Source organism: Nipponia nippon, unplaced genomic scaffold (assembly GCF_047370975.1).
Source record: "Nipponia nippon isolate SJK-2023a ecotype South Korea unplaced genomic scaffold, ASM4737097v1 scaffold_3, whole genome shotgun sequence".
In the NCBI taxonomy this organism is placed as follows: Eukaryota; Metazoa; Chordata; class Aves; order Pelecaniformes; family Threskiornithidae; genus Nipponia; species Nipponia nippon.
In genome coordinates, this window is record NW_028262347.1 from 95,745,503 (window position 1) to 95,758,780 (window position 13,278).

General features: G+C 39.9%; 1 long non-coding RNA gene across 1 annotated transcript in view; it reads right to left on the bottom strand.

Moving 5' to 3' along the window:
* Window positions 1–13,278, bottom strand: part of LOC148054778 (uncharacterized) — a 60,275-nt gene that overhangs the window by 5,120 nt on the left and 41,877 nt on the right. The window lies entirely within an intron of this gene.

Sequence of the window (13,278 nt, forward strand, 5' to 3'; positions counted from 1 at the left end):
TTTTTGTGTTCAGATGGAAGTTACTGGTTTTAAATTTGTGTTCTTTGCCTCTTGTCCTGCCTACGTCATTCTTCCTATTAAAGCAAAAAGTCTGAAACAAGTTTTTATTGTACAATATTTGTTCTGATACTGACTTTATCTCAACAACAGCTGTCCTAAACAATCAAATGCCTTCAACCAAGTTAAATCTAGTTCTTCAGAAGCATTAGGTTAGTATAGTTTTATAATAATGGCACTATCAACACAAATATTCAGGTGAAATCTTGTGGAGAAAATGGCATGTTTATTCAGACATATGGTAAAGGTATCTGTTCCTTTGACTTCCAGTAGCAGCTAGAAATATGAGTTACAGCCTTTTTTGGTGTTCAGTCCTGTCCAGTCACTAGTATGTCATAGGGAAAATCTTTTACAAAATTTATTTTTCAAATGTATTTATAGCTAGGAAAAATTTAAAAACTCTGTTAAAAGAGCATTTTTATGCCACAGTTATTGTTACATTTCATAATGTAAATTGCTAACAGGAGTACTGATATTTGAAGTCCTTTTAACAGTACGGGGCCAGCATGATCAAGGAAAACTGCCGAGTTTCATCTTGTCTCATACATCATCGTCGAAGTTGCTAGCTACATGTGACTGAAAACTGTTATTCCTAGAGAAATGGTAGAAACCTTCAATAATCCAGCTCAGTTGCAGATATGATTTGTAAGACTCGGCTGAAATGAAGTACTTCTGTATTTGTAAAACCTGGAACTGATGACAGACAGCAAAATGGACCATCACTGGGATAGGGAGTATCTGCCATTCCATAGTAAAGCTGGAATTTTCCTTTTTCAAAATTTTTGTCCAAGTCTCCTAAAGCCCTTCTTTCCAGTTCCCAATTCTTTTGTTGAAGCACAAGCCTTTATTCTTACAGAGGGCCAAATGGTTTGTGCTTTTACCCTGTTTGTCACGCACATTGCCTACTATTGTATTTAATGTCCCTCCGCAGTAGCTGGCTTAAGTTCAATGGAGAAACAATTCATTATGACACTAGCAAATCAGCTGCAAATGATATCTGTGGGCTGGATTACAGCTGCCCCTCTCCTTTGTTCCTCCACAGACACACGCTTTGTTTTTAATGACGGTATTCCTGTGGTTTATGTTTCTGGTGTAGGTTCATGAATTTTGGGGAGGGATGCTGTCAAGTCAGGAAAACATGCCATTACTTCTGTTGGTACTTTGCTGTAACTGTTATGGTGTAAAGACAGGCTGTGCAAGCTCTGTAGCTAAATATCTTTCATTATGATGAACTGGCATAACTGGAAAAATTAGATAGTTTTCAGACACGCACAAATTAATGTGTGGTAACAAGTTGGCAGGGCAGGTAAAAGCAGCAGCTTTCAAAACTAAAAACAAATTGCAAATAATTCCTCAGAGTTTAGTTAGAGAAGTGCCCTGTTCAAAAGACCGTCCGTGTCTTTGAGTCCTATATATCTACTTTCAGAAAGTGCATCAAGTGACCTCACAACAAGTACAGAGGTGAAATTCCAGAACCAGTGCTCCAAAATGCACCTGCACAGATGATCATTAAAGGACTAAAATACCCAGCTCCCTGTGGGTGAATATTTCTCATAGAATGATCTCCAATATGACCTCTCAATACTGATCATTAAGTAAAACTTGCAAAACACCTTCCAGTTTGGGAGCATATATATTCATAACTCTACTGGTTACCAAAAATTAAGAATTCAGCCCCAGTGGAATGGTTGGAGAGTGCACAACAGTTGCTCTTTTTAAAGTCTCCCCTCCATTATTTTTCTGTGCTCAGTGAATCATGAAAAGCCTTTTATTGCAGTAATGTCTAATGAGCGGAGGTAAGAAATTCAGTAGAAGCACCATCAAAGTACCACAAGAAAAGCCTGAGAAACAGCAGTGATTAGAAACTATTCCCAACATAGCGAATGTTCATTTTGCATTACTCTGTTAGATTTCTGGTTTTATTCAACCTCTCAGTTCTTAAAGCCTAATTCTTATAAAAAACTCATGTTCCTAAATCTTTAGCTAGTCATTCTGGGTGGTTCAGTTGCAGGCACTTCTCTGGAATGTGAATCTGAGAGTTCTGATCATCAAGCCTTGAAAATCAGAGCTTTTAACAAGGCTATTTAGGATCTATTTTTTAAAAAAAAAAAGTATGTTGCATTAAAATCTGTGAACCAAAAATTCATTTTAAGAGGAATGACTTCTCTTCCAATCATTAGGAGAAAGGAGGGAAAGGGAGCTTGTATCTCAGCTAGTTTGTTCTGGCAACTTTTTTGAAAGGCACTTGCATATCATGAAGAGAGTTGCTGAGCTGAGATGAAAACTGGTTTTGTAGTATGACTGTGTTTTAAATTATACAAAGCTTTCCAAGAGAGGCTGTGTTAGCTTTCAGATTTCTGTGCTTGTGCTCAAGCTAAAGAGTAATTTGGAATGGACCAAAATAACTTCATGGTTCACACTGCAGCCTTTCTTTTCCCTGACTTTTATGTTGACAACTTGAAACTACATTCTTACTTACATCCAGAATCCTTTTACAAACCCACAAAAGCCCCATCAATGTTTGATTTAGATCACTGAAACATGGTTTGAGAGGCACAGATTTGCTGAGCTGCATACTGTTGGAGGCTGAAAGAGTATTCTAGAGAAATCTCGCCATATTCTTGCACTCTTTCCTGGCATGCTGCTTTTAGCCACTGGATGTTGGGTTAGACAGACCTTTGCACTGACTCAGAAAGGTCACTGTCATACTCTTCTGTTCTTAGAGATACTTATTAAATACCAACATCTTTCTCTAATGCAACAGATGATTTAAAATAATAAACAAATAAATAATCCCTCATGAGATCTCTTGCTCTAAACTTCCAAAATGTCAGAAGATTCCAAATCCAAATTTAAGATCCTAAATAAATGGCCAGATGGTAAATAGGTATTTAGGGTGACATCAGTGCAAGGCAGTAAGACTCTGTATTTGAGAAAATGTGCTCTTTTATTAATAATTTAATTTAGCAAAAAGAATTTAGTAGTGAGAATTTAATAAGAATTTGAGACTCAGGGTCTGCCAAGGACCTGAGTGCACTAATAGGTCTTAATTGCCCTGACCAGCCTCACCTGACACCCCTATCAACCCCCACTACCCATGGGGCCAGGGGCTGCATTTAAGCTTAGGCCTGGCCCTGTACTCCCTTCCTGAGCCTATCACAGCTAGGCCTGTACCTAGCCGTGGATCTCACTGATCTGGCCCTCGGTACTGTCACTGACCCTGACTTGCTGCCTTTTGCTCCCAGCTTTGCCTCAGGCCTGCCTTGCTGGCATGGGCTTGCCTGATAGCCTGGGCTCCCAGCGGATCCTGGCTACCACCCCCGGTGTCTGCCTGGCTCACCTCGCTCATATGCTGTGGGATGGTGCCCTGGCTGGGGAGGCTCCTGCCCTTCTGGTTTATTATCATCCTCTGCTTTCTGGCCCCTATAGAGCAGCTGGCCCTTGCTGTTCCCCAACATAGTCTAACACTCATGTCCTAATTTTAAATTCTTGCTTTTCTTTATTCTTAGTTAAATTTTTGTGTTTGCTTTAGTGTTTGAACACCTGACTGTTTGATCGTCTTAAAATATCCCCAGAAAAAAAAGAAATGCTACTCTTTCTGCTCTACAGGTATTGAACTGGAGTTGCAGCAGAACCAAGTCACTTATTAAACCATCAAGAAAGTCCTCTGAAGAATGAGGTCCCGTAGTGTTCAAATCAGCAGAGTGAATGGAAGAAAACCTCCATGCTGTAAAGCAGCTCCGGAAGGCTTGTCCAGAAACTGGCGTCTGTCAGGTAACAAGCATTGCCAGGAAGGGAACATGCTTTGGAAACTCATTCTGTGGCAGAATCTTCCTTGGGCAATTTATACTAGCTTTGCAGTTGCTTTGTAATGGGGAGCTCAGATCCTTGAGCGATAAGAGCTAAGTTAGTAGAGCCATGTTAACTTACGCTATCTGGGGAGAAGATCCATGATAAAAGTACAAAACTACTTAATTCTGTAAGGGTGATGAGAGCTGGAAGCTTATTGTATGTTCTCTGGAATATCTATTTTGGTGCACTGTAAAATTGAGTCCTAATAGGTATGCTGTTCCTTAAATGTGAAATGTTTATGCTCAGAAAATAGGCTTGAGTTTCTTTGCTATCTAACTTCAGAATGCTGCGACGAGACTATTTTTCTATTGTTTTTATTGAGTAACCAACATGATCATTGTTGAGTTGCTGTCTGCAAGATACTAGAGCACGTTGAGATTGCTGCAGTTGTTTGATGATGGTAACTAGTTCCAATTACTGCACAAGGACATTTCTCTGTGAACTGCAAAATAAACAGCCCTGTTCTCTCATTTTAAAAGAAATCCAAGAAAGTTACTCAACCACAAGTCAATTTGAAAAGTAAGAGACTGAGTATCCTGTTAAGTATGTCCATAGTCAGCAATATAATAGCAACAGTTTGTACTGATTGCATGACCAGGATTTTTGAACTTACCTTCACTTAAACTTGTGAAGACAGAAGTTTTGACTGTATTTCTCATTACCTCTTCTCCCTTACAATTAGTTACTATAAATAAACACTGAAAAAACGTGGCATTTTTCACCTCTCGTGTCAAAGGCAGCAGCAATGCATTTGTTTAGTAAAATATTCTTTATGTTGTAGGGGCAAAGGCTTAACTTTTTGTCTGGGTAGAGGTTTTTTTGGGGGGAAGCAAGGAGAGGATGAGAATTTTACTCTTAGTAAATTACATTTTGTTACTAAATGCTGCAAAAAGGGGTAAAAACACACAAAGAAAATGTTTTTGTAATCAGGGAAAAATGCCTCTAAATGTCCATTCTTTATCAAGGTGTTCTGCAGTCTTCAGTCCCATTGCTGAAACTCTGCTTAGAAAAGAGCACATTGATTTTCTTACTGGGAAAAGAAGTAGCTGAGTCATTCACTCAGAAGTGAGCTAACACTTGTCTAAATCTGATGTCCCTCATCATGGGATCCACTTGTTTATTATACAGGGAGAGGTCAGTCACTTCCTACTGGTGACACTCTTAAGTTCCAGTTTGTACAAGAAGGAAACCGTATGGTGGTGTGCAAAATAGCTCAACTGCTTTGGGGAATCAGGCCCAGAAATTAAGTCCATATTCAAGGATGCATGTTTTTAATGTGTTTTTAGTGTTTCAAGCATATTTGTAGCCACCTAGAAAGAGTGGAAAGAATGCAGTGCCGAGCTTTCCCAATCACATGCATGAATTTCAGGATATTCTTTCAGTGAAAAATTCTTACGGTAAGTAGAGATTACATGTTTGTCTATGTTTATCTGCTGTGCTGCAAAATTACTGCCCAACTATGTTTTCATGATTTGCAGCATCATCTGCAACTCATGAACAGGAATGCCTGTCCTGTAGGGAGTAGAGAGAATTATAAAAGTCGAGTAAACTGAGAAATAAGAGTTTGGCTTTCTGAGGATCAGTGCCAGTGTTCTTTATCACTTTAGTTCATATAGGTTTTATTTTGAGATGCTTGTTTATTCAGAAGGCTTTCTGTTTTGCTTTTTAAACTCTGAAAACAATCATCAAACAGAAGTCCACATTTTTATTAAAACAAAATCCTGAGCTTCAATTGACTTTTTATTGTAACCATACTGAACCACTTACCAATTCATCGCCAAAAAATTAAGCAGAGTATATTTGTTAAGGAAATTCATGACGCTACCAGAGAACAGAAGCCCACAATGTTTTCATTACTCTCATGCCTAGAAATGTTAGGCAAGTCAAAGCATTATACCAGCACAGAATAAAAAGTCTCTGCTCCAAAGAGCTTGTTATCAAAGTATAGGGAGACAAGAAATGGAGGCATACTGGCAGCAAAGTAGCAGGTAACAATAAGACAATATAGGTCAGTACTGACAGTATGGCCAACAGGCTCTGTGTGCCTGCAGCCTAGCTATTGTCAATGTCTCTTCTTGCCACTGCCACCAGCATGAGGAACTGCATGAAGACAAGCAAACCATGCATGTTGGAAACTGTGTTCCGTGAATGATGGAAATGATCATCACTGGCTGACAGGATGCGAGAGCTGGCAAGGCAATGCTGTCTGAAAGATGATAGGTAAGCTGGAGATAATCCATCAAGACCCTTGGAAGTGAAGACTAGAAGTATATATCTAATTTCATAGAAAATGAGGAGTCGAAGAAGGGGATACGTGGCAATAACAGTCAAAGCAATGGGCTGGGAGAGGACAGGATCAAGATGAAAAAGGCTCAGACTGAGCTGGACCTAGCTGTGCTGGCACACTTGCATCCTGTCTGCAGCCTTGTGAAAATTGCCCTGCACATTCCATTAATTAAGGTCGGAGAAAAAGGATGGCATAGCAACTGAAACAGAAGTCAGAGAGGATCCAAAGGAGGCACTTAGCAGAGTAGGTATTAATAAAGGCCATACTGCAGAGTTAAAGAAGAATCTCTGCTCATTTAGAGGTCCCATGTGAACACTTGGGAAATCAGAGTCCAAGGTGATGACAGGCTGGATGATAGCTCTAGCAGAAGAGTTTATCAAGAAATAGGCATATGGCTTTACACTTCTGTACATTGAGAAGCTCTGACTATAGAACTGCAGTGGATTCTCTTCTAGCTTAAGCATAAGGTCTGTTTGATTTTGGACTTTGTGTGAAAGATTTCAAGTTGTAGCAGGGGGAAACTCCTCATAATGTCTCTGTTCTCCATGGCCATGACAGAATCCTGCCCAAATCTTCGACACTTGTAATCTGAGCCAAACGCTGCTTCTGCTGCTACTGGCCATTTTTTCTTGGGCAGGACACTTGTTACTGAAATCTCTTACAGACCTGACTAAAATATCCTCTGATATTTTTAATTCGCACTCACTCTTCAGGCTGTTTTCAGAAACAATTCAAATACAAGATTTTGAAAATTCAGCCTGTTTCTCCCTCCTTATCCTGACCAAATTCCTGAAAGCCCTGGGCACAGTGCAGGCTAAAACAGCAAAGCACAGGGCACCTGCAATAGCTGTGAGCTGCTCAGACTTAAGCTGCAGTCAGTGATAAAGCTGTCTGCTTATTAGTGCTGTAATATAATTTTCTCCCACCAGTGGATTGACAATCATGTTGGGGTTTTTTTGTTGTTTTTTTTTTTTTTACAGAGTCACTGATGGTATTTCTAGAAAGGATATGATTTCTTTCACAGGGATGTTGTACAAGACAGTACGTGCCAGGAAAAATAGTTGTATAACCATCAGGGCAGTATATGCATTCTCTGTGGATCGTTTGAAGACAATAGTGCTATTATCTAAGGAGAAAGATGATAATTCTTTAATATCAAATGAGACCACACTTTGTTTACCTTCTGGTTACCATGAACTATTATTTCTCAAACCCCAGGGTTTTCATTTTGATTGCTGTGTGGGGGTACAAATTGCTTCTTATTGTTCCTCTTCCCTTAGTCTTTTCATCAGAGACCTGGCTCTCTCCATTAATGTCCTCTATCTTACCTATCAAGATATTTACACAGTCCCTCGCCATGATAGGCTCTAGTCACTGAGTTCTTTCTATTTATTTCAGAAGTAACTACTACATAAGTAGATGAGGTTATAAAACAAGCAATCAAAAAACAAATGGTACCAATTGTTCTTCCTATAAGCAGTCCAAACTCTCTATTTGTGCTGACCCAAACCTGGCACTGTTGTCTGTCACTGGCCACTGTACGCACCTCTAATGGCAGTCAGTACTTGATGGGGGGAAAATGTTTGATAAATACAATTTCTCTGCAATTTTACTTCTCACCCCTTCTCTCTACCAATAATTCTTTTTTTTTTTTTTTTTTTTATCTGAGTCTTACCCTAGCTAGGAAACACACTATTCTGCTGTATCTCTGCATAAGCAAATCTTTCATAATATCTGCTTCCAGAAAAGATGACAAGGCAGCTTGGAGACCACCATGTGCTGACCCCACCTTTCAGCGCACTGCAGACTGAGTTGCCTGTGGCACAGACCTGATCTGTTACAGGCAAGAGAATAGCAAGGGAAGTGTCCTTTAAGTTTTGTATCTAATTATTGCCTGAAAGATGGGGAGGTTGTTCTTTCTGCAGTGATACAGCAACTTTTCTATTGTTTTTAAAATATGATTTGTCCCTGCCTACAGTAGGCACTAAACTGCACCAGACCAATCAACTTTATTTCACACACATGAGAAAGGCTGGAAAGGTGAGAGCTCTTATCTGGGAACTGGAAGTAGGGAAGCTTCCAGCTGAAATTATTTGAGAAGAGTTTGGTTAACCAGAGTTCCCTGGAGAAGGGTAGGCATGGCACAGAGGTTAAGCCATAGGAGACAGGGAAGCAGAGAGCTTCAGCCCACAAAACAAGGTAACCAGCTTTTTTTTGGAGGCACTGCAAATCCAACTTGGCTGGTCTGGAGAGCTCTTTGTGTGACTACTTTGTCTTCGCACTCTGTGAGGAAGGACAAGAGGGACAGAGGTGGGTTGACCTTTTCAAGCTACCCAGCCTTGAAGCCATAAGCCACTAGAGTAAGCTGGAAATACTACTGGGGAAACTAAGGCAGAGCACCTGCTGGATTGTGTCTTGCCATAGAGTGGCAGTCTAATGCCATGTTACACAGCTGAATTCATATTGCTGAAGAGATCACGGATATAATCTTTTCATCTCAGTGGAAAAGACCTTTTTTCTTTTTTTGTAAGTCTTAGAGAAAAAAAACTAGTGTTTGAATGGACTTTTCTAAACCATCCTTTCTGGTCTGGCCCTTCTGTACTCAGTCCAGCCCTGGGATTCTCACTCTCCTGCTGTGGGGCTAAACAGCTCTGCAGGGTTACATGCTTGCTGGCTGCACCCAGTGGTTTGTGCTTTTGCTGTTCACCATAGATCTTGGCTACTCTATAAAATCAGAACTACCTATGAGGTGAATTATTCACTTCTACAGCTGAGCAGAAACCACGTTGATTTGATTTACTGTTTTCTATTTTGTCTATTGATTTTTGGGTAGTCCCAACAGTGTGCTCCCATAAAAGGCCATACAGAACTTGGTACTCAGTTTAACAATTTTATCTACAAAGGGTGTTCTTGCCTCCATGCCCCCTTGCCAAGTTACTCCAGGCATGAAAAACTAAATTTAATTTCTATGATTAATAGAGCACAAAGAAAATATATATTATACAACTCTCTCCCTGCTTTGTTATTTGGGGTGCCAAAATTGCAGTATGCTGTCTGGGAACAGCTAGGAAGTGGGAGAGTTCCCCCCTGACAGATCTTAGCTGTTAAAAGGCAAAAAGAACAGATGGTTGAAACCAGATTTCTCTATAAAACAAGCAACCAGTTTTTACCTGCATACCTAAGCAGATAAGTTTGTTGCAGGTACCAGTATGAAAGCAGGCCTCTGAAAACGCTTCTGAGAAATGTTTTCAGGTATTACAGCCACTGACAAGCAATACCACTCCGAATACACAGGGCTCACAACTTCTATGCAGGAGGGACTGTGTAAGGAAGGCTGCTATGGACTCAGATTTTATAGTGTGGTATTGCCTTTTGAAAGGCAGATACTGAAAATGGATAGGCTTTCAAGTGAAAAAGTGAAATAATTCCTCCCTCTATCCCATCACTTAGAGAAAGAACTAGCATGTTTAGAAGGCAAGCAGAGCATATTTTGAGGGTAGCATTGTTTTCCCCAAGATGTTTTACAGGGGTTATCACTATCATTCTGCCCATCATAACAGGGGAAACAATCACCCAACTTCCTTGCTTTGTGCATTCCTTGTTTGTGACAACTCAAATACCAGAACTGTATCTGTACTCGAAGAAGAGTGGGAGTTTACCTTTCCCATTACTGAGTAGCCTGTTTCTCTCTCCTCATGCTGGCCTTGGAAACCTAAATGATCTTTTGTAAAGTTTATGGAAGCCCAGGTGAGCTTTTGTAAATATGTCTCAGGGACATTAATGCCTGGCTGACCATACCCCTGGTCTTCTAACTCTCCTGGCATGTCCTGACAGCAGTCTTTATCTTCTAAGCAGCAGATTACCTGTTCTTTCAGTCCACTCTGTATTCCTGCAGAAGAGCTAAAATCTAATTCCACACAGAGCTCCCAGACAAAGAAGAGGACACTGTTCCCTTTCACTCATTGTGAAAGAACTCCTACCCTCATTTGGACTTTAATTAAATTTTACCCATGCATTATCTTTCCCTTGTCCTGTTAGACAATTCTCTCAGTTTCACGGAAGGGCCCCAGAGTCCATGGTCTTTCTGTTATTTCTGCCTGTAGTTCATAAAAAGCTATGAACGGAAGTTAATTATCAGTAGCAAGAGGTGCAGGTGAAAGTCAGGAGTCTAAAACTGGAAAGGATGTTCTCACCATACCTCAATGTGACAGAATTCAGAGAGATGACTTCTGGGCAGGTTTTCTTTTTTCCAGAAGTGACTGGAGGGCAATTCAGACCTGGGCCATAGGTGAGGTGGGCTTCCGGCATGTTTCACACACAAAACTGTGGCAGAAATATTTGAAAACTTTAGGACGAGCAGGATGGCTTTAGAAAGTACCTGGGGTCATGAGCTGATAAATTTTTTTTCCATTAAGCTTCCCAGGGATACAATAGAGGTAAGCTTTTGGTGGAGAATAAACAACGGAGAGACAGAGGGCAAATTTCCCTCCAGATCCGTAAGTCTAGCCTTCTGATGACTTTAAGCCTTACCTATAAAGAAAAACAATTATCACTCTGTAAAATACTTTGAGTTGTTGTCTCTGGTTTAATACTGCATATAAACCAGAGGCAAATCTGAGAGAAAAAGAGTTTTGTGAATGATTTGCTATTATATGTCTTTGTCTGGCTTCCCAAGCCCTAGGTACAGAGAATGAGAAGCCTCATACTTCACACCTTGTGCAGTTCCTAGGACATGACCCCTCTCCTTCCATGGAAGCTGAGGCATCACATATAAAATAGGTCAGCTGAATCGCCTCTAGCAATTGGCTATAACACAGGATCAGACAACTGTAATCATATGAGAACATTTCCATTGGACATGAACCTTAGTGTTAGGGTCCAATTTTCAGAAATAATTTCACCTAGCTTGCAAGTGCTTAGCATTCACAAAAGCAGGCCTCAGAGGCTAAGGAAGGATACTTAATCAATAGTTCTCTTTGGACTAGCATCCATTTCTCACTGGGGAAACTTTCTTTCTCTCCTTTATACTGCATATTCTTTCATAATATACTTTCAGCAGCTGCTGAACTAATCAAATTAATCTATCTGGAAAGGCATGTACAACAATGTCAAATCTAATGAAGCAAGAAGACACATAGTTTCTATAATGTCTGATTTACTTTAAAAAAGACTGCATTTATTCCATTTTTTGATTCCAAACATATTATGGGCTCCCCTAAAAATGCCAAAGAATTGGATGCTTCCAGGCTAACTGGAAATGAAATATTTTCAGTGCATTGACTTGTTACTAAAATGAGAGGAAATAAGAAGAAAAATGTAATCTGTGACCCAGGGAAAAGGAAAACTTAATATACAAGCTGTATGTAAACAGATTGAGTGTTGCCATTGTGTAAAACTAAGACATAAAGCAGAAAACTAAGAGGACTTGAGTAAAGAAAATTAGAATACCGAGTCAAAGAACACCTCTGATCTAGTATTTATGTCTGTCCTTGAAGGTTTTATGTCTCAAACTTTGTCTTACCAGTTTGCTAAGAGCAGGATGTAACTGTATGCAACTTCTTTGAACATAATGTTCACACAAATGGGAGATCTCCCATTCCCTCCTTTCTCTCCACTTCAATCATTAAAATGTACTTTCTGCTCTACTCCCTTGATAAGCTTTAATTGAAGATAGTATGAGCTTTTGCCAGTTCCGTATTGTGGCTTTCTGTAATGACATCTCCTGCCTTTTTAGTAGTAAAATGCAAAATTATTTTCCAAAAAGGTCCTGTCCCTCAAAATGTCCAACACCATTGTTTGTTGCCTCATATCTACAGTGTGCTGCATGCAAGCACTGTGCATGCAAGAATGTAGAGTGATAGATCTGGAGTTTGCATCAACGTCTTCTGAAGTTTGTACTATTAATGCCACATCCAGCATTGCCCTGATATTCATGTGTCTGATGTCACACATAGAGGGGAAGAGCACACCCTAGAAAATGACCATAGAATCTCAGACAATGACAAAGTTAAAAATTGTCAGGTGATTAGCCACCTCTGAGCTCAGTTCTGCCACAGCTAGTTTAGATCTGGTTTGGTTGTGTCTACCTAACGCTGCAGGGCAGGGATACTCGATGAAATCTCCTTGCCTTTCACAACAGATCTGCTAATTATTTTTAAGGTCTCTCAGTTTGAGAGCCTGTAGAGTCTAAGAAGTGTCTCCTCTGGTTAATGTTGAGTGGCCTGGTGACACAAGGTAAACACTAACTTCCTTAAATGACTATCAAGGAAAGGGAATCTGCAGCACTATAGGTGAGTGCCTTTGATATAGAGGCACAGCTCCTGTTCATGCAGAGATATGTGATCCCTTTTCCCTCAATTTAAGGTTAGGTACTGCAAGCGCTAATTTAAGGAAAGGTACGTGAGAAGGGGAATCTGCACTGAGCTGCGGCAATACAGTTCCCACTGTTACTGTCTCACAAAGGCTTTCCAGAAACAGTTCACACCATCTATTGTTGTTGCTCCCTGTAATGATGCTAATAGCTTGCATTAGGGTCATTTTGATGGTGGGTGGAAGGCCTAAACTCTGTGATATTCAGGCTCCAGTATCTGCTAGAACAGCTTTTTCACACTCTGTGCCTAATTCTCTATTGCAATTAAACTTCACTTTACCACAGTGAAAACCAGCCTTCAACTGGGAATACAGCAATTCATATCTCTTTGCACAGTGCAATGTAAAGGAAGATCTGTGTGAATAAGAATCTGCTTATGTACACCCTAACTAAACAAAACTGAAAAAGAAAGCAGACAACTCTTTAAACAAGTAGTTATTTGCTGTTCTCTGCCTAGGGTATTTGTGTGCTTTTTTTTTTTTTTAACTGAAGAGCAGAAAAGGATGATGTCAGTGGATTTCATCCCTATTTTTTGTTTATTTTTAGAAGTGAACCAACGAATAACCATGACCTAAATTCTACAAGACAGAACTGCACACAAGCACATTGTTAAATATCAGAATCTATTTGAGTTCGGACAATTTCAGCAGAACTGTACACATACATCTTCTTTAAAAGCAGACTACAAAAAACTAATTCACCAATACAGTGA